The 22,865-nt window shown below is 44.0% G+C and overlaps 1 long non-coding RNA gene across 7 annotated transcripts in view; it reads right to left on the bottom strand.

Moving 5' to 3' along the window:
• LOC135242566 (uncharacterized) overlaps positions 1-22,865 on the bottom strand; it is a 235,752-nt gene that overhangs the window by 22,886 nt on the left and 190,001 nt on the right. For 2 of the 7 annotated variants that reach the window (XR_010326390.1, XR_010326379.1), the window contains one exon: positions 4,051-5,498. The exons of 3 other annotated variants lie outside the window; for them this stretch is intronic. This is a non-coding gene — a long non-coding RNA (uncharacterized LOC135242566). Of the gene's footprint in view, positions 1-1,439; positions 3,694-4,050; positions 5,499-10,161; positions 10,514-22,865 lie in introns of those variants that run through there. 2 more of the 7 variants (XR_010326385.1, XR_010326386.1) reach the window with 2 other exon arrangements.

Here is a 22,865-nt window from a genome sequence, read left to right as displayed (position 1 = left end):
CCACCTGCACGAGCAGACCAGAACCATCTGCCCACAGCAGGACCCCAACTCACCAGCTGGGGTGTCCGCGGCACTGCCTGTTCCCCCTTTCAGAGTCACCTAGTTACCGAGACGAGGGTCTAGGTCCTTCACCACCACACAGAGATGAATGCCAATTACTCCATACAAATTAAACCTGGTCATCACAGTCTCAGGAATGTCAAAACTGCTCAGTTTTGTTTTTGCTCAAACACAACCGACGGGCGTGCGATAAATGATTGTGAAAAAAGAACTGCAGGGAGGGTGCCTGAAACTGTGTTTAAACGCCAACGCCGTAATCGCTGATCCTTTCAGCTGATAAGCGCGCATCTGAAACCAGAAGCGTCATACGGGGCAGGGGGAGGAATTAGGATAATTCCAAGGGCCCTGACTGACAGGGGCCTCAAAAATTGTGCTGTAAATGTGCAGGGATGGGCTGGCCTGGGGTGGCGGGGGCCTAAAATCTGTTTCATGGGGCCCCAAATCCCTGTCTTTAACGCTCCTGATTCGGCTCCCCGTCGGGCTGGAGAAAGCGGAAACAAGAAAACGTGCCACGCCAGTCTGGCAGCTGACCCGGAGTCGCGATGCGCAGGTGGTCGGCGCTGAATATTTTAACTTCAAAGGCCGTTAGAATCCTGCCTACCTGAGCACAATCATTTTCCAAAGGTTTTAATTAGGCAAATTGCGAGGGCCGGAGGTTGGAAGCGGGCCCTTTGGCACGGCGGACTTTGATGGATGACGGGAGACTGTAAAGTCACATTGACCCCCATCCTCCTGTAAGGAGGGAAAGATTAAAAGCGTAGGCGGGTGACACCAGCCAGGAGCCCAGGGACCCGAGGAGACAGAGCAGCCATGTCTGAATGAGTAAACAGTCTCCAGTTTTTTTATATTTTGTTGAGTGAGGTGACATTTATCACCTGTTTTCTACCCATGCAACTGACAGGGGCGGCAAGATGCAGAACATCACTCCTTTCCCTCATGGGCCGCAGTAAAGTTTTGTGAAGCTTTTTGTAGTTATTTATTTCCTTGTCCTGAGGTAATTGCAACACGTGGGCAGGTTGCAATTCATGTACTGAATTAATAAAGTTAGCTGCTTTACCTGGAATCATACATTTTTCAGCATCAAATGTTCAGAGAATTGCATTTTATAGTGTGTACATTTATATGTGCTTTTTCATGCCTTTATGGCAAGTTATATCAATACTGTCATAGTGACAATAAGATTATGAAAATTCAGTGGCGATGGCACTTTATTTAGTGCGAAAGAGAGGTATAAGATAATAAAAATATACCATTCATGTGTTACTAACAGGTAGTAAAAATTATCTGCAGAGAGCTTGTTCATGTTTGGTTGATGGTGACACCTTGACCCTGCATGTACATCTCATGATCCATAGAATCCACTTCAATTAAAGCCTTGCACAGACAAGTAGTGTGATGAAAGAATGATTAATAATTCATACAGTATATGTCACAAAGCATTTATACAGTATACGTGAGGTCAGATATAAGGGAGGGTTTTGTGAGTTCAGACATCAAGGAAGGTTATATGAGTTCAGATTTCAAGGAAAGTTGCATCAAGTCAGACCACAGGGAGGTTTACATAAGGTCAGATATCGGGGAGTCACGTGAGGTCATATATCAAGGAGGGTTAAATGAGACTGGATGGCACCAACTGGCATAGATTTATGGGTGCAGTCATGGAAATTGAGTTCTCTAATGAAGAGTTAAAGGGATATTTCACTTTGGTATAACACAAGCAATGTTGTGCATCTGCATCACGTGAATACTAGCAACAGCAGATGTCCCTGTTGACTATTAATGGCAAAGCCTTTACTCAGGTTTTCTGGTTCCTAATTCACTCCCATTCATTTTCGCGATCTCACCAAAATTAATCGTTTTAAAACACAAACTAACTATGGAGGATAAGAGGTGGATAAAGGAGAGTACTAATGTAAAACAGTCTTAAGATTCTTTGAATATCTGCCTTATAAAAGAAAAAAGTTTTGTTGTTTTAATTAAGTGATGTATCCCTGAGCACAATAATATTCACATGGGCGCGTGCATTTAAATATATATTTTTTAAAAATTGTGGCTTGTTATGTTTCCATGCAGTAGCCAATTTGAAAATAGTCTCTCTATTTATAGCTAACCAAAACCTGAAAACAGCGTATCTGCTCGAAAAACCTGGGACCTTATGACGTTAGTACTCTCCTTTGTCGACTAACAACTTATGATGTTAGTACTCCCTTTTATAGGAACAGCGCTGCTATTAACAACAAGGACATGTTGCTAGCATTCACGCGATGCAGATGCAATGGGGGTAAGCTCCCCAAAATGACTTGTGTTACATCAGAGTGAAATATCCCTTTTAAAGAAATGATGAAGCACAAGGCACCCAGGAGGGGGACCAGCGTGTATTTATCAATCATCATAAAGAAATTATTGCTGAAGAATTGGAAAATCAAATCATCATGGGCCCGGGGTTTCTCGGGAAAACAATACATTACTTTTTTAATTGGAAATAGAAAAATGCAAACAACTAAGACATATTAAGCTAAACAATTTGACCATTCATTTATTCATGTTATGTAGTGTAATGTGTGTAAATTAAAAACAATAATACAAAATCTACCGAACAATGAAAAGGCCTGAATAACACTGTTAAATAACATTGTTAATATAATAAATTAGACCTCTTTTCACTAAAATTGTTCTGTATATTGAATGACAGAATTGTTCTTACATTCACCAAGGCTATGTTTCTATCAAACTAGTTTTAAGCATAAAACTGATCGAAGCAGTATAAAAAGGTGCGAATAAAAGTACTCATAATGGAATAATTAGGTTAAATAATGGAAGCAAAAGAATAAAAGACCTGTATTTCAATTTCTGGATATTTGAATGCATTTGCCGAGGCTACTTTTAAAGAAATAATTATGCCAAAAGCCATTATATGAGCATGCCAACTCATAATAGAACACTAGGGAATATGTTAAAACAATCCTCAAAACCCTCTGACCTCAACCTCGAAAACCCAATTGATTTTCAAAACACATTTCATCATTATTCACTGAAAAGAATAAAAGGTAAGTTTCATAAGAATAAAAAATGGTTTTAAACTGGTTGAGAAAAGCTCAGTGCAGTCAGGCTGAGCCCATTGAATAGTGCTTGATGTAAACCGCGAGACTAATTGACACTTACTGTAGATTAAACCCTGAAAAGCACAACAAAGGGGTTTTTGGGTGGCTGTGCTAAAGCAGAGGTATTCAGCCAAGCAATATGCTTCCCTTGTCTAGCATAAAATCCTGCGAACAGAAATGGGTTTGCAACAGGCAAAATAATACAGGGGTTGATAAATCGTTTGTCTGATGGGTTTGGACCAGGATGTGGACAAGCAGAGGCACTCTTCTCGAGGGAACAGCGGAACGTGATGTGAGTTTCTGACCGTTCCGGAGCATTGGCGCATAGCTGGGGCCGACGCCTAACAGTGGCTGGCGCATAACTGGCCGCAGCCTTGCCCAGGGTGGGAGGGCCGTACGCAGAGGGGCTGTGCCTTTCTCGGCCACTACGGCAGAGCCACTCCTCTGGTCAACTGGTCACCTGCAGCCTGCCGTCACCAGCTGCACAGGAAGCGAAGACACTTCACACGAGCTCAATGCATGATGGAGAACTCTGCGGGGATAGGGCAGGGCAGCACACATGACACAGAGTCACACAGTTATATACAAAAGGGGATATAAATTTCTGAAAAGAAGAAGAAAATGAGAACTCATCTTCCCTTCCCAGCAAAAGTAAAAAGACTTTTTTTATTTGAAGCGGTGAGCTCAGCTGCAATCATTGTGAAACTAGCGATTCATATGCCTCTGTGGGGCCCCAACAAAAGCAGCATAAACGCAGTAAAAGGAGCTTATCTTATTCTGCACCGCAGAGATGTATGAGTGCGATCTGTTTGTGATGGGGTGGAAAATTGAGAGGGAGGGAAAGGGAGATGGGCCCTTAACTGAGTGATCTTAAATCTGTGGGCCGTGATACACACAAAAAAAAGCTTTTTTATTTATGATATCCTTTAGGATTCAAACCAGTCAAATTAAATACAGCACCCATGACATGCACTATATTTAGGAGGCAGTATACATTAAATTGTTATACATATTAAAGGTCACATTTTATAACTTAAACATATTTGGGATAGGACTCAAACTTTTTTCATTACGGGGATTATGGATTGGGAATCACTGCTATAGCTGACTCATCTGCCGGAGATACACAATTAATACATGAGATTAGACTAGATTAAATTAGATCATATTGTATTAGATTAGGATTAAATATTTATATTAGATTGAATTAGAGAAAATTGGGATTGATGAATCATCCTTAAAGAGGATATTCATTCAGCTTCGGAATGAAATATACCTGTATTATTACGCCAAATGTAGACAACAACAGTATAAAATTAAGACGCACACTATATTACCAGGCAAACAACAGGAAAGCATCAGCAAGCACACAGGTCCACACTCTGAGACTGTGTTTATGGTAAGTAGAGGGAAAAAAAACCCTTAACTGCGTTCACTTATACTCACTACAGCTGATTGCAGCACATGAAAATGGTGGAGAGGAGACAAAAATCACAAGTGACCTTTGCTGATTAGTCTGTCTCCATGGGGTACGGAAGGTCAGGTTAGCCAAACCCAATATCAATTTGGGAATTTTTAAAAAATCTCAAGCGGAGCCAATCTGGATTTTTATTGCTGTCCTCAGACCTTGGCAAGAGGGCAGGTGACATGTGTTGCTGTGGGAGACGCGCTGTGCCGATCGCTGTGACCTCTGCATTCAGATGATCGGATTAGCGATCCTCCAGGGGACTGCAGCAAGCGGAGCATAGGTCAGGCACAAGGTGGGGCTGCGCGTTGCCCCATCACTTTGTGTCAGGCATTTAATAACCCCCCCCCCCCACCTCCGCCCAACGCCCATGGATTAAATTTGACATGACATCCAAAATGAAAGCCTGGATCAAAAGGGGCCACGTGGTGGTCAGGGAACGTCAGCGAAAAGCCGGGGCCATAACCACTCCAACGCTACGCTTCCAGAGCCCGTGTACAAACAAGGGCTAAAACGGTCCCTTGATGACTGTTGCTCCAGTGGTTTTAAATTGCAGACATATTTTCAGAGGGGAGATCCAGAGAACATGAAATATTTAATGATCGTAATAATCATGCCAGTCAAATCTATTTCCATGTAAAGTTCTCAATTAGGGTGCCAGGGTGCATAAATATGCATGAGAGTAGGTGGGGGTGACGCAGCGTGATGGATACGCTCCCGCTGGAGTTAAATGAACGCCGGGGTGAGGGGCGGCGGGCCGCGCCCGTAACGAGAGAACGAGGGAAGGTCAGGAAACTTCCGGTTCATTCGGAGGCCGTGTTCATTTCTTTTTTCTTGGGGCTCAAGGTCATTTTCTTGTTCCCCCTGACTCACTGCAAAAAAAAAAAAAAAAAAATCCTTTATTCTCTCCCCCCCAAGGTCAAACACTTCAGCAGAAACAGCGAAACACCGGTGTCAGAAAGACTGCTCCGGGACACCTGAATGACTCGACACGTTTGAAATCGGCTGTTTCGTAAAACACACGCGCGTTCTCGGGCATCACCCAGATGATTCCTGATTCACGGTGTAACATTTGAACTGTATCACTGACGTGCAGTCAAAACAATCACATCGACAGGGAAAATGCCCGGCTTTTATGATCTCACAGCAGAAACATGAGGAGCTTGAGCCAGAAGCACTTAGTTGCAATAAAATGAATTTGATCCTCTAAAACTCTGGATGTTGTCTGTCCCCTTACGCACACAATTATATTACTCTTAAATAATTTGTTAAACATGTATTATAAACATTTTTCCCACAAAACAAATATAAATGTTATGTTGCAGTATTGCTGTATTCTTTATGAAAAAATAACATGAAGTATTAGATATAATATATTTATATTGCACAGAAAATTTAATTTTTGTTATTAATGTCATCATGAATATATATTTAATTTTGTTCAAAATATTCATCATTTTGCTAAATACTCAACAGCATATGCACAAAATGGCATATATGAATGCTTAAACACTGACTTAGCTTTGAAGGTGTTATATATAGATGTACATATACTATGATGTGTTTTATTACATTCAAATGATATGAATTCAAATGGACTTTCAACATGAAAAATATATTCATAATTATTTAGAATGGTCAAAAATGATAATTATTAATATTATTAATATCATTGAATGCCATCAGAACTATGCACAGCCAAAGCCATTCGGCTGGCCTGCAGAACAGGTCATTCATTCCATGTCACCATAATTTAATGAGCAGCATCCAATAATAAAAATAAAATAGATTTTATGACTATCTGCTCTCCCCTAGCTGTCTGGCCTGGTGAGGACACCCCTGATATTTTATGGCTTTTATGAAGTATGAATAATGGGCGCTGTTTCCCAGGAGTCTTAATTTAAGCACTGAAATGCTTTTGCCACCATTTACTGTTTACGCCTACTGTTAAAGGAACAACAACAGAATGTCATTCAGGACAAAAACCTGCACTGCGCACAGCAAGGTACAGGAATATAAACTATACTGTACCCCCCAAATTACAATAATATTACCTGAAGTTACCAGAAATATTACCTGTTCAGTTTCAGTAACCAAAAGTCAGGGATACAAGCTGCACTGTACCCCTCAAGTTACATGCCAATCTCCCTAATATGTGCACTGCTCTGCTATTTTTGTAATAGCTTACCAAACACTGGGTATAGGATTTATAAATATAATGGGCTTTCCATTATGAGATCCAATTTCAAACTTGTAGACCCTTTATGCAGCAATGTAATGTAATATTAAAACACATGTAATGCAATATTGTGTGAGTTTTGCAATTTAAATCACTGCAATGTTGACCACTCCCTATTCTGTGAGGGGCAGTGGGGAGGAGGACCGTTCATGACTGACACTGATGGAGACCCATCTGACATTCTGCACTTTGGGAAAGTTACAGCCATAAATCAGCAGTTCCTTCATTTACAAAGTGCCTCTGCATCACCCTGATTACCTCCAGTTCATTACGCAATGGAGCATAATGAATGCACGGCGAGAGGGCTGTAGCAGGACTGCTGCAGTGCCTGATGGGAATAAATCACACGTGTTGATGGCAGAGGGAAGGAGCTGTTCTGCTCCAGACAGCTATAATTACAGCATGGAAAACAGGCCTATTTCCAGGCAGGGTTTTCTTCAACACTAGTGTGATTATCTCTTCGCTGTACGCATTAAGATTTTACATGTGTGTTTCTGGATATTTATAATTGCACTGCATTAAATTTGCTTCTTTGCTGCTGGGAGTTTTGTGTATTCTTGAGTGATGCAAACTAGCGGCCTGAAACCTGAATAACATCCCATCACGTATGTGCCATTTAATAAATTAGGCCAATACTTAGATTACAGCATAAGTATTACTGTGTATATGGGAGTGTGCATGTATGTGTGTGAGTTTCTGCGTGTGTGTGCATGTGTGTGCATGTGCGTTTGTGTGTGCGTGTGTGTGTGCGTGTGTGTGTGCATGTGTGGATGTGTGTGCATGAGTGCGTGTGTGTGTGTGTGAGGATATATATGTGCGTGTGTGTGAGCATATGCAGGTGTATGTGTGTGTGTGTGCATATGCATGTGTGTGCATGTGTGTGTTTATGTGCATGTGCTCAGCTGTCAGATCACTTCAGGCAGGGCCATGTAGCACAGAGACTGTTGGCCTATAACGCTGTGATTGTTTAAAGATGGTTGATGGCCTCCCAAATAACTTCGGGGGGTTTTTTAACCAGCAGGCACATTTTTCCCATTCGGCAAGGTACCTGGCTTCTCCCATTTCACTCAGGAGAACAACCAAGGCCTCGCCGGGCCTCACGCCCTCCCCCCCAACCCTAACCCTAAACCCCCCCCCCCCCCCCGCCCCGCTCCCCCATCTCATCCAGCACAGGGTCCATTTCAACGGCCATATTATTACAGCACATTTCTCACCGTTAGCAACAAGTGTCATCTTTCTGTAATAATGATTCTGGGGCCTTTCTGCGCCTGCACTGCGTTTGGGAGATCGGACACTTGATTAGAGGCATGAGGAGCCATGTAATTCACCCCTCTGGAAAATGAGATGCTGAAATAAGCCTATCCCCAGGACACCAGGCAATCCTGCTGCTTTCGAAAGGCCTGCAAGTAATTGCATGCTTTAAAAATGATTTCCACCAACTTAAGTAGTAAATACAGCAATACAGAAATGATAGTCTGGATTATTAAGCACAGGTCTCTGTGCAGACTGTATTTAAAACCACCTAACAAGGAAGGAGGAACAAACACAGATTCACAGCCTATTTCATTTTTTTTTAAAACAGCATAAAGTGAAGATGTCGTTTGTATAGGAAGGGCACCCTTGGAGCCATATCGGTGCATGGCACTCCCTCCCAGGAGCACACAGAAGACTGCACTGCAAAGCAAGTCCTTCATTGATTTTTAATCCCCAAAGACATAACAAACAATAGCAACATGCGCAGAAATGAAAGGCAAAAAGCCTCCAGTCAAATCAGCAAGCCGGAGGGATTTAATGCACATATGAAATAACTTATTTCAGAAACATTTTGCCAGCAGATAGCTGCACAATGCTGACATGATGAAATGGCATCTGTTGTAAGGTTTTACCAAATTCTACCAGTCAAATCAATCTGAAATCTCAGTTGCTTAGTAGCCTGAGCTTAGTAGCCCGAGCCACCGTCCAGGGTGGACAAGACCAAGCAGGACCGGGGTGAGGCAGACCAAACTCTCTGGGCTCGACCGTGCTTTCCATCTCTCCAGAAACCATAATATGAGTCATTTAGCAGTTTCAGAGCTTGAATGGTTATTAAATGGGTTCAAACCTCGCTCCAGGCATAGCCTTTGCACTCTAGATCGAAGTAATTAACTTGAATTACTTTGGTAAATACCTACGTAAGAAGCCAAATGGGCTTTTCCCAGGGCATACGTGTCTGTTAAGTAAACCCAGTAAAATGTGAGAGTGGTGAGATGGGGAGGTGTTGGTAGAGGGGGGCACTGTAGGGCAGATCAGGGGAGCCTCAATGTGAGTGGGCGTGCTCACTGTTCAATCACAGCCAGGAGACAGCTTCATTACCGCCGATGAAACGCCAAGTGGCCAGTTTAGTTATTAAATTGAGAGACTGACACCAGAGACCTGCCAATCCAAAGGAGAGAAACATGGCCTCCCATGCGGCAGAGGAAACCACGCTACTTCTGACAGCTTCAGGAAGAGAAAAGACAATAGAACACGCACCTGCCCACCATCGCTGAAAGAAAACAGAGCCCACTTCTCTTCGCCTATAAGAAACGCACGCCACTCATGATGCCCTCATTAAAGCTGTTCACTGCAGCGCAGCAATGGAAGAAAGAGAAGGGGGAACAGTGGAGGAAGTTTTCCAGGAGCAGGGTGAGGGACGTTGGGTGGGGAGACAGATGCTCTGTGAGCGTGGAAGCCTGTTGAAGAGCTCAGTGGTACAGAGTCCTGCTGAGACCTCATTTCTGACGTCACTTGTCTGGCAACCCCCCTCCCAACTGGGACTGTGGCCCCCCGTCAGCCGCCTCATTTGCATACGGAGACAGGCGGAGAAAAAGCAGATCCGTTGTTCCTCCGCAGCAGTCCTGACAGGATTACCCGCGCCCACCCCCTACCCCCCTCCCCCCCCCGCGCGCCCACACTCCCCCACATGCGGACATGCCCGTCTCCATGGTGCCAGAGCAGACAGCTGTCGGCAAGAGCGTGTGTTAACCTGCCAGGGGCTCCGCCAACACGGCCGATCCGCCCACCCTCCCTGCCATTCAGCCCCAGACCGCGCCAGGCCCTCCGCGCGGCTGGAGCGCTAAGATTGCGCCGTAACTGACAGTCGCGATTGTCTCAGCGCAGTTCACATTTCAACTGACATCTGTGTTGTTTTTGAAACGTCATGATTAAGGCAAATCCTCTTTCACTCCACACACGCCCGTGTCATTCTGTTGTTTTACCTGGCCCAGAACATCAACTGGGATTCCACACACATTTATCTCATACCGCATACCTTTATTTATTTGCCAGCGTAGAAATGTGTTAATTTATTTGTCAAGTGTCAAGTGACTAGAATACAAATGGAAAATAAACAAATTAAATAAACATAACTTCGAAAAAGACACAGCATGGAAGCAGTTTATCCACTTAATGCCTCCACAGTCTAACGTGAGGGCAATCCCTAATTATAACCAGCTGGTTTTTCTTCAGTGAAACGCAGACATTTATGTCTCAGGTTTGAGTGAATCAGATGAGCTCAGGTGTAGACTGAACACACGAGCCCACAGGAGACGACCGAAGGCAAAGAATGGCTCTTCTTAATTGCTGTAGTAACCTTGTGTCACCACTGGGGGGCCAAAGCCTAAGACGGCTCTACTGGGTTAAAAAAAGGAAGACATAACATTCCAAATTTAAAACCAGCTCAAGAACAGGAAAGAGATCTCTACTATTCTACTAAACTCGACTAACTGCTAAAACTACTATTTAACTACTGATGTATGGTTCTGTGACATTTCAGCGCACTGATAGTAAGTACTGGTTGTGGTTTCCATAAAGTGGAGAGGTAAGGCACTGCAGGATTGAAAGCACCATTTGTTTTTTTAGCTTGAAAAAGGCATGGCCATCTCATTTACATAATGCTTTTCCTTCATTGAACTACCTACAGGGCCTTGGGAAACATTATATACAGCATTCAGACAATGGACTACTGGGAGTAAGCACAGGTTTAAAGGAGTAGATCTATGCCCTCAAAAGCCTGTTAGCATATATTATTGCACAGCAATAAGCCATCAGCTGAGGCCCTGTTTTCAGTCAAAGTGACACTAATTCGTTAGCCAGAGGCTGAAAGGCCTCATATTCACAAAGAACATAGCTTGGGGGATACATTATGGTAAGCCACAGTAGAACAATAAAGTACAATCATCCTCCAGTAGGTACTATTTATTCATTTATTTTGAGATGTACAATGCAGCCTGTTTATAGGCACACAGACATACACACACACATACGCATGCACAAAGAGAGAGACACACACACAGAGACAGATAGGCAGGCAGGCAGACAGACAGACAGACACACACACACACACTGCAGCCTAGACTGACCCCTCCCCAAAGCTACAACACAACTGTGCTACCTCCCCTCCCCTCCCCTCCGCTAACTGTAAAAACGTGGCGAGAGGTCCAACAGAGGCGAGAGTGTCGGCTGCCCCCCCCGGCATGACGTGTGGAGATAAAGCAGAGGTAAACACGCCGTCGCTGCTCGCTGAGAGAGACTGGACCATCTCCCATTCTGCTCCTTTTCTGCTCCCCGTAATCCTATCTGCACACGGGGGAGCGGTGCACACGTATGGCGCTGACTGGTTGGGGGAGATGGGGGTACGAACCACCCGGGCTGGAGACACGCTATCTCCCGACTGCTGACAGCACTACCCCTGTTGCCTGTCACCGGTGTTCTGGGCACCGGGGTAATGGGAAAATCCCACGATGGTAAAGAAAATAAAAAATAAACTATGGTAAAATGAGCACTGTAATGTATTTCTTTATTTCTTTAATATCTTCTAAACCAGGGAAAAGAATCCCCCTTTAAATTAATAAATGTCACATTGATGAACGAGTTGTTATCAGCTATTATCAGCACCATCGTTTTTGCCCTAAGTCTCCCATAACTCTTTCATTTATTAATTTTAATGGCCATGCTAGATGTTCTGTTAGTGCTAAATTATTAAAACTAAGGCACAGATTCAGTCTAACCATAATTTGCTTTGTGCTTAACTCTGTGTGACAAAGGGATACGTTTTTTTTTTTTTTTTTTAAACCATTTTCCTCCAATTTGGATTCTTCACTTGTGCCACACAAAAGGCTGCAGTACCACCCACACCAACACAACAGCAGTACTGCAACTGGCCCGACTTCAGTCCTCCAGGGCACTCACCCACAAACCAAGGAACATTACACAAACAGTTAAAGCAGGGCCAGCACCTATCAGGCCGCCATTGTGAATAAGAATTTGTTCTTAATGACTTGCCTGGTGAAATAAAGGTGAAATAAATAAATAAATAATCAGATGTGAGGCATCATGCACGCAGGGCCCTGATTCGCCATACCCACAGTTTGCTTTGATTTTTTTTTTTTTTTTTTTACATCTGAATATGTACTGTACTCAAAGTTAAGGAGAAATTTTACTCTGGCCCTATAACGCTTGCCCAGGTCAGTGTCTCCCGCATTCATTTAAAATCTGAGCTCATTATCAGCTGTAAAGGTGAGTCACAGCCCTCTCTTAACCAGGCGGCTTAGAGGGGGATCCCTGCTGCCCTGGAGAGATGCGGCACATCGAGGAGCCGGCCCCTTCCGGTAAGGATCTCGTCTTGGTCAGTCTCCCCGGCGCTTACCGCTTGCCCTGCCCCCTGCCACGTCCCATGGGGGTGTCATCATGTCAACAGACCATCATCTCACCTTGAGGGTCTGAGGAGTATGGGATTTGTTATATTTCTCAGGAAAAGAAATGGATTCAAAGGTCTAAACATCCTCATCCTCTGCCCCAGGGGGCGCCACATTGGCACGCCCTCTCAAACAAACGGGCAGGCGGCACTCAGTCCGAGCTCTGGGGGGGGACTAAGGCCGCCACGGTCTGTAGGCACGAACACCGTTTTCAAATTATGCACGCTGTAAGGTTAAATTGCGCTGGAATTAATTTTTTCATTTTTTTGTTGTTGTTGCTGTTGTTGTTTTTCCAAGAGTCTTAATTAAAAAATGGAAGGCGGGAAACAGAAAACAGCTGGAGATGTCTGCGGTTTTCTGGCCGTCAGCTGGCGGGAAGAGGACTCAGCGCCGGACCGCCGGGGTCGGGGACTGCATTTCGTGCTGTTTGACTGGACTGTTTTGATTGCTCTGAAATGACCTGTGAAACACGCTCTGGGGGAGGAGGAACGTGTCCTGATTGGGAGGTCAGGTACCGTGCACACAAAGCAGGCCCAAGAGCTGGAAGACTGACAGCTGGAATGCTTCCAATTCCCCTCCCGACATCAGCAAGCCGGCCACGTTCTCATCGGCCGCTCGATCCCAACAAACTGACCGCGCTCCCATTGACCTCAAGGACAGCAGTTCAGACACCATGAGCTCCGTTGATCCCTGATCTATTACATCAGCCCAGCCAATGGGGAGGTTCCCCATTTCAGGTGCTTTGACTGTCATTGATGGCAAAGGAGAGCTGAAAAGCTTTAATCCTGCTTCTGCCTTTCGGGGGAAAGGGCCCTCTAGAACATAGTGTATGGTTCTCTCTTTCAATTCATTTTGTTGCACATTCTTTCTTTTGAATGAACATATGGGAATTATGTGTTGTACAGTACGTATAACTATGTGTTGAGTTCAATGAAGTGTTTATAAATAATAAAGGCGTATTGAAGGTCACCTCAGAGTCGAAACTAAGTGCGTCTGAACGGAACAAACCAATGCAAGGAGTTTCCATCTACACTGTGCATGCATATTTCATAAGCCAGTGCGTTAAAAGCTCTGGAATAAAAAAAATGCCTGGCTAGCTAGCTGGATTATTATAGTCCTATTTTTTCCACAATTCCTCTAAGATGGGGCAGTGCTTCTCAGAGACAGTCATAGTTTGTGACACAGAGTCACCTGGCCTAGGCCAGTGGGAAATGAGAATAATGTGATGTATCATCTGCCCCAGGTGTGGGTAAGTTGATTAGCCCCTCCTCTCTAACGGGAAGCTTCTCCAACCCCCTGGGGCATATGGAGGGCATTATAAATTAACAAACTGCATGAATAACCATAGCAGCCAAAACATTCATGTAGGGGGTATGGGTTTAGGGGGTATGGGTATGGGGGGTTGGGGAATAGCGTGTGAGCCGTGGGACCTCCGGAGATGAAAGGGGTTGTGCTTCCTGTAGATGTTTTTGGGTCTGTTTGTTTGTTGTTGGGAGGACTGGACAGATGTTGCCAATGGTGCAGTGCAGTTGCTAGGGAGCCTGATTCGTAAAATTCCGGAATCAAGTCCCAGGGAGGGACATCTGTGACAATGTTATGCGAGCTAGCAGAGACAGGCCAATGCAACAGCCAATTACATAAGGACTAACTGGACTGCATTCAGGTGGCAGTGCAGAACAAACATATACCTATAGTTTTATTCAGTGTAGAAAACAACATAAACCAAAACTGAAAATAAACCAAGTCAGAAATATCCACAGAGGTTCATCTTGATTCAATCTGTGTGCAACAGCATATACAGCTTAATGTACAGTGAACTATGCACATCTGAAAGCCCAAAGTCATCCCTGGTACCAGACAAGAGAGAAAGGAAAAATATATACAGTATCCAATATACAGTTTAAGTTTCACTTAACTGGCTACGCGACAATCATTCAACTAGATATCCTTGGAGGATATTTTTCCTTCTATATCACATAGAGTACAGCACCATTCACCTTTGGCTACTTCAGCAGTCCCATGATGAGGTCACAAGTGTCTATTAAGTCTCTTCTGTCCCTGTTCTGTTCCCAGTGGGTAATTCTACAGCAGGGCTGCCCAACCCTATTACTGAAGATCTACCGTCAGTAGGTTTTCACTCCAGCCCTAACAGGGCACACCTCATTCAAAAGCAAGATATCTTATTGAGCTGCTAATCAGTAGAATCGGGTGTGCCAAATGAAAGCTGAAATGAAAACCTACAGGGTGGTAGATCTCCAGGAACAGGGTTGGGCAGCCTTGTTTTATAGCATGCTTGATCCATGCTTGGGATTTCCCCAAATCAGTTTCATAACAAAGGGGCATTACCAGAGTAATCATCAGTGTCTATGAATAATGACAGGGGAAATGTGTGTTACAAATACCCTGAATTATCTCCTAATGCATAGATCCCCAACCCAGAACCCTGAGAGACACAGATTAGATCCAAGAAACCAGGTGAGTTAATTGTGGAAACAACTACTTTATTTGATCAAGTAAATGTTAAGCAAGAATGCAAAGCACCCTGGCTCCCCAGGACCAGGTAACCTGACCTCACACATTACTTCCTGGTCTGATCATTTTTGTGTACTGATTCTTAACCTCCATCATTCTTGCTTGATTTCTTAGTCAAACTAAGTGTTTACTCAGATTGGCATTTCAAAAAGAACCACTCATTATAGTCAAAGACTGCACATCTGATCTGTACTCAAGTAATCTACTGTAGGTGCATCATGGGATACAGATCAGCAGGAGTGTACAGAGCAAATGACTGACTGGATCGATCAATCCTTTACAACTGCGTTCACCAAACCTTCTGGAACACTGCTGTGGTCATGTGAAAAACAGAACTTCAGATAAACAACAGCAAACATATGAACAAGGGAACCGTTAAGGTAACCATGGCGGGTTGGGGCTCTTGAAACTTATAAAAACTGAAAGCTTGTGGGCGCCTGCTCTGCTGCTGGCTGGAATGTTAATTATCTTTTACTGGTGTTACTGGCGCTATTATAAGCCTACTGAACACGCCTAATTGCTCTGCTTTGTAAGTTACTCTGGATAACAGCATCTGCTTAATGGATACTTTACTTATATCTAGTCCAAAACTTAGAGGACATTTGTGCATTGCTATTTTACATACTGAAAGCCTCATAGTATTACAGGATAGCTGAAAACTAAGTGGGGAGGAACTAATACAGAGGGGCTTACAGGACTTTAAACCCTCTTACCTGTGGTAGGAGAAGGCCAACTGTCTGCATGTCATAGTTGACTAATGATACATACAAAAAGTTGCAAATAGAGATCCCAGGCTATGCACATGCTGATTGCCTTTATGGACTCTGCTGTTTGGAAGCCCAGCGTTTAAAACAAGCGTCTTACACTCCAGAAGAGCGACACAAATGCGTCAAAGCTTAATCTGTGTAGAAACTGTGAAACGCCCATCGCTCTGTCTGGGTGTACATTTATCTTGTAGAAAGAAACCCACACTTTGATGAATTAATGTTAGAGTGCAATATACATAATTCTGTTTGAGAGCACATTTGCCACTAACTATCATTTATCTTTTTTTACGCTTAAGGTTCATAGCATGCTGAACCCCTACACTGGCAGTGATAAGAGCCTTAGCCTAAAGGTTGAAAAATTGACTTTCGGTACTCGGAGATGGATTTTTGTGGTTGATGATGCTGATAAGCCAGATCTTGCATTTCAGTTATTTTCCCTGCCTGAGGGAGTATATGAATGCAACTGCAAAACACCATGATAATAATAATAAAAAGGATGGTAAGATTCTTGGAATTCTTCACACCCTTGGCATACTTGGGAGCGGGTGCCAGCAGGGGGCCGGATCGTGGGTGGAGCCTGAGTGCCAGGGGGAGGAGCGGGCACCCACGGGAGCAGGGTATGTTCCGTACCCATGCTCTGGCACGTTCTCTATTCTAAATGCCAAGAAATAAATGAATAAACAACAAAATCTCTGAGGGATGGAAACATTTATGACTCCATCCCGCCCATACCTCACAGGGCGACACTACTTCAATATTTCGCACGGCACATTCAAAGAGTTGAATTATTTACCATCCTTCTATGATTTCTCTTTTGTGTCCCGCTGTGTTGGCATAGTGAAATATTAAACATGAAAAATGAATGACTGAATGTATGAATATGAATCAACTCATATACCACACCCGCCTGGGAGCAAGGGTGGGAAAAACTTATAAAACAGTATAAAGTTTTCCTTCATATCCCTTAATATTCATATTCATTTCTGTTATAAGTCCAGATTAATGGGTTAATCAAGCAATGTGAATATTTATTATTGTGTTAAAGCGATAATGTGCAATAACTAAGATTTATGACTGGTGCTGAATTGAATAATTACACTGTCTAAGCACAAAAGCTCATAATCCACCATTATTTTTTCACAGTTTTCAAGGGCTTTCAGAACTCCACCATCAGCAGAAAGGCAAGATGTCATCTCTCCTGTTTAATTACACATCTCACTTAACGCAGGGCAATAAAAATAATGCAATAGCACTCGCTTCATGATATTAAGACCTCCCATACCTCTCATCGCCATTGATTCCAACTATTTCTCAAACTTTTATAAAGCTTACAGAGCTGACCTCGCAAGCACTTCAGTCTGGGAGAAATAACCACAACCATGTGTAGCTGGGAGCTCAAAACAAAGCCATTTGGTCAAGGGCACCGGAATCACGTGGTCCAAACATGAAGAACAACGTGTGCGTGTGCGTGTGTGTGTGTACGCACGTGCGCATTTGCGTGTGTACTTGTCCGTGTTTTTGAATGTACTGCCATGCAACACCACAATACACAGCTCTCCAGTCTTGTTCAAGAATAACATTCATTTATAACACACAATCATCTGCACTAAAGCCAGAGGTCTGTTGACATTAAAAACAAAAAGGGGTTCAAAAGTGGAGCAAGGGAGTGTTACGCCTCAGAGGGAAGCAGCGTCTGGCTGTAAGTGTATTTCCGAAAGCCTTACGTTTCATTCTCACCCCTGCGCCATTGTTCTGGGTGCACTACTCAACACAGCACCAAAGACACAGCACCGCCTTTATTTGCATTTACGAATGTTGTTTCTTAGCCTCCGATTTGTGATTAACAAGCCCCGAACGGGTTATGTAACTCTAATTATAACAAAGAGACAGAGTTTCCATAAAAATAATTCTGTTCATACCAAAGAGATTTGTGATCAACACTGAAATTAAAGGGGGGGGGGGGGGCTAAAGCAGACCAGACTGTATGAAGTGCACAAGGAAAATGGCACCACAATCAGGGAGAATAACCTACAGAAATGTCTGATCCTTATTTAAATGACCAGGCTCCTTAATCATGTAAAACAATCATAAAGTGCTTCAGGATGATTAACGTTATAGAATAAAGGCAGGTTACTGGCCTGCCCTGTTTGTAGCCGAGTGGCTCCCGCTGATTAATGATTAGCAAGCATACGAGCACAACGCTGAAAAACCAGGGGCACCGTCTGATGATTGAGGACCACCGTTCCCGCTCCTCATCACAGATGAATCTCACCGCTAAAAGGTTTATTAAACCAGCCAGGTTTGTGAAACAAACTGAGGCTAATTGCAGAAGGGCAGGTTCAATGCTACATTGATATTCATAAGCGCAGAATTACAGCAACAACAATGCGAGGGGTTCGTTCCATCTCCTGCGCAGTAGGGGTCATGCAGGGGAGAACTCATCCGGAACCTTCTCTGCAGCTCACTGGTGAGTGTACCGAATGGCACAGAGCCAAAACCATATCTCTGGAAAAACACTTGCAGCGCCCTGCACCAACCCCCTCTTCTGATTGCTTTCCCCAGAACATGGACTGATGCTCAGAGACATACCGCTTTAAATAAAGTGTGTGTGGGGGGGGGGGGATTTGAGGGGCACATTGTACTTCATGAGGAATTATGTGCATCTTAGACTGTTGGGTCCTCCGTGCTATCTCCGGGCACAGTTTTAATCACTTCGTCTGTTCTGTGAGCGCTGGGGGCATTTTAAAAAATTCATCACAGGGACACAAAAAAAGAAGTCCCCCCCCGCCTCTGTCTCTTCAAGCATGAATGAATGAGATTCTGGTGACTAATTGAAACCTTTCCGCAGTGCGTCCCACACACACTTCTAATTAGGGATGGGTGGGAGGACAAAAGGGTTTACTTTTCACATTTTTCTGCAAGAAAATAAAAGGGAGAGACAAAAAGCTTTCTAAATGAAAATGGAGCTCATTTGACTTCAATTAATTACCACTGGTTTTAATACACATGTTGTAATGTTATGATAAAGGACTTCTGCCCCTTGAGAGTAGAACTCATGATAAAGTGTTAGTGCCCCCTCCCCCCTCCCCCCTCCCCCCTCCCCCGAGGTTTCCATGGCAAGGCGCTTTACTTTAATATTATTTATTAGGAGGATTATACATCGCCATATAAACGCTCTGCAGAGCACGGGCTACGGGCCCAGAACTCCACATTTTATATAGGATCGGGAAAAATGCAAAAGCAGCCCTCTGAGCTTGTATCTCAACCAGACCCCAGGTCTGTTTGACCGTTTTCTGTTGATTTAAATCCTGTATCCCAGTCCATGAAATATTCATATTCTAGCTATCATACCTGTCAGAGTGGGGGGGGGGGGGGGGGGGGCGGGGGTGACTTTGGGATGACAAAGCTGTAGAGAGCAGGAAGGCTGGTGGCAGCGCTAACCTGGCCAAAGTCCAGGCGATTTGGCCATGTGCTTCTCTTTGATAAAGAGGAAATTAGGCCAGGGTTTAGGGCCTGGCCTCAACACCATTTCTCTGCTCAACTGCTACAAAGGTGGAGTTCATTATATTGCATTTATGTTTATGTGTGTATGTGTGTGTATATGTATGTGTGTGTGTGTGTGTGTGCATGCATGCAAGTTTGTTGGGCTGGTGAACGAGGGGCTGGCTGAGGCATTAAACCCTTGTAAATTTATGGGCGTGACCCAGGCACATCAGGCAGGAGGTCAAGGGCATGCGGTGTACTGGAAGAACTGCTACTAAAAGGGGGTGGAAGTACAGTGGTGGGGTAGAATGGGAATGTGTGGGGGTGTTGGGGACCTGGGGGGGGGGGGGGGGATATCGCTCATTGTCAATGCGAGCTCTTGTCAGTGCCCAGACGGCAATATTTCCCCACGTCGACTTCCCTTTATCACTTCTTTCTCTGCCTGGTGGGCCGGGCACACGCGAGCAAGGCCAGCTATTCCCACCGCTCCTGTAAACACGATTCAGAGGACATCAATCCCCCCCTCCCTCAGAGAGAGAGAGAGAGAGAGAGAGAGAGAGAGAGAGAGAGAGAGAGAGAGACGTCCCGTCCGGGAGACTCTGTCCCCTGTATATTTATCAATATGACAGCACAACGTCGCCTCTTCTGCTCTTCCGTCAGCCGCTTAATGGCAGCAGAGCTCAGAGCTACTCAGCGGGAGCGAGAGAGGCTGCTCGAGCCCGCTTCTCCAGGAGAGCTTTATCCAGGAGACACTGGGGTCTGGTAATTATCTGCTCATCTGCTGAGATTTTCATCAACCTGCGGGCGTGATCTTGCGAGATGCGCTGTTCCACTTGCGATATTACCGATCCCTCCCACAGCTGCGATAGACCAGGAGCCGCGGTAAATTGCAATTCAATTCCGCTATTACACAGGAGCAAGAGACAGAAATGCTTTTTTTCTTTCTCAAGCAGAAATATTTTCTTTTTACTGTTATCACGAGGACGGCTAAAATTTCATTCCGTCACAGAAAACATTTTATCAAAACAAATAAAAAAAGCAATCTGGTTTAATGCAGAATTGAGTAGATGCTGTGAGAGCATTAACACGACCTATATCATAATGAAACACAATGAAAAATTCCTCCAAAACACGCTCAATAAACGGGTTAGGGTGCAGATTAATAGTATTTTGTTTTGTTCTCATTTGGTAACGCACAACCTCTATTTTCTGCTCTGTCAGAAATTAAATATCCCAGGGCAGGCTTTCAGTCAAGGTTGACAGGTTGATTTTAATATTTAATAGTACCCAAGGGGGTTTTATTTGTCTTAATCAACAGACTTATTGAATTTCTTTCACATATGCCTCTGATGAACTTGCAACAAGCAAATGTGGCAATAATCATTTTCCCTTTTGTTTTCTTTTTAAATCGAAAACAAATATATACCTATATATGTCGAGGGAGGAATCAATCAAGTTCCCCAGTGAACATTTCAGTGGTGAAAAATCAGACAAAAGTTGGTGAAATGCCATCTAGGCATTCCGGTGAAAAGCTGTCAACATATGGTTGAAAAGTGAAAGTTTTCCTGCTGACTAGGACATAGCCAGGCTACGTCGGGGTAAACCCTGAGTTATAATGGGGTTAGCCCTGTCTGATTATGTCAAAACATCTCTCAATCGGGATTTCTACCCCTCTAGACATCTATATTGCCCATTTGCTCACTGGGACAGTTACATATGTACACACACCTACAGTTGATGTCTTTGACACACACACAGCAGACGGCACAGAATGAATCTGGATGCACTAGCATTGTGTGGGGTGGAGTAATGTGCAGGTAGAGGGCAAAAGCAGAACTTTGTTTCTTTTCTCGCGTCCTCTGGAGCCTTGGGCCAGTACCAATTTTTTTCAGCCTTCAATTTTAATCTAAAAGTTAACGGATCTCTGAAAATCACCAGGCGTGAGTCTCAAAGTTTCAGTTGCTAAGATAACTTAGAAAGTTCGCCTTCATCTCCACAGATGTTGAGAATAGTGGTGAGATGATTGGATGAATATTGTGTTACTGTCCAATGCAGGGGCGTTGGAGGCACTGCCACAGCAGGAGTCTATGAGAGAAAACTAGAGAATGGCATCTGACAAGCTAGTTAAAGCTGTGTGTAGCCTTACACTTGATCATATAACACCACAAGCCAATTATGAATGCCATGGCTGATTCAGCTGGGGACTGTGTAGTAACAGCACAATACGCAGACTCATTTGGGTGGTATACGCCAGTGTGATATCGTGAATAATTTGTTGTTGCCCCACACCACTATTGTGAAAAGCATGCAATACATTCAAATGTCCAAATGCCTCAGGTACTTTTTAAGAAATTGCATACTCTCATACAAAAACCAATACAATCTGACTTGTATCTGTGAATTCACTATAAAAGACAGTGAAAGAAAAGTGTTTAGTGGAAATAAAAAAGCTTTCCTTCAGTTGACCTTCATCAACTGTACGGCACATGCATTTTCAGCAACTCAGAGTCAAACTTCCAGGTCTCTCATCAACGCTGTCGCCAGTGACCTGAGGCCACATTAATTACAGTCCTTTACATTAGCTGCTCACTGACTAATCTGGCTTCTTGGCTCCGGTTTTGGTTTCAGGTTAAATGAGCGATCTAAATCTGACCTAAGCCCGCCCCAAACCTCCTCCTCTCCCTCTTGCGTGAAGAGCAGTTTCAGCTGACCTCATCAAAGGTATTCCTGTGGGACGGGCACTATTCACCGCTCTCTATGCACAGCTGACCTGTTCTGCTCCCTGAATACATAAAGTTTTTCTTTTCCCCTGCATTTGTACGTCATTTGCTCTTCCCTCTCCTCCCGAGCTGCGGCATCACTGCAGTATTGTGACATCACAATAAGACCATTCTGTGTGACATCATTAATTTGCATGCCAATCACCACACAGCAAGGTACAGGTACAGTATCTCCCCACCCACAGTTTCTCCTCGATTCGCACCATCAGGTTACAGATTTATTCATGTGTTTTTAATAAACTCCTATGATCAACCGAAAGTCGATGATTGAAGCGTCTACGTACTGCGAAGTTCCTAACAACTAAGCGAGTGCATATTAAATGGATGGCTTCCTATATTCGATATTGATTTTCCAAAAGTGTTTCATTTGACTGAACAAACTCTGTGTCAGTTGCAACAAAATCTGACATTTATAAAGAGTGTCAAAGCTGTCTAAGGCGAGATTGATTGTGAACAGACTGGGGGAAAAAAACCCAACAAACAAACAACCAAAAAAAAACAAAAATCCATCCACGAATGAAGCCCCGCCCATTTGTTTTGATTTGCCAATGTGAATATGGCCTGGTTCCAGGCCTGGACGGTACAGATTGAATCACTCTGGATAAGCGTACCTGCCAAATGAAAGTAATGACAATGAATGATACAGCATGCTGCTAGTCTGCCAGCACCCCACTGCCCTTGGACCGTTGGCTCTGTGGCCAGAGCACCAGTGAGCACACGGGTC

The sequence above is a fragment of the Anguilla rostrata genome, chromosome 16 (genome assembly GCF_018555375.3).
Source record: "Anguilla rostrata isolate EN2019 chromosome 16, ASM1855537v3, whole genome shotgun sequence".
NCBI classification, from domain to species: domain Eukaryota; kingdom Metazoa; phylum Chordata; class Actinopteri; order Anguilliformes; family Anguillidae; genus Anguilla; species Anguilla rostrata.
The sequence above is the reverse complement of the archived record's forward strand: the minus strand, read 5'-3'. Positions and strand labels throughout refer to the sequence as shown.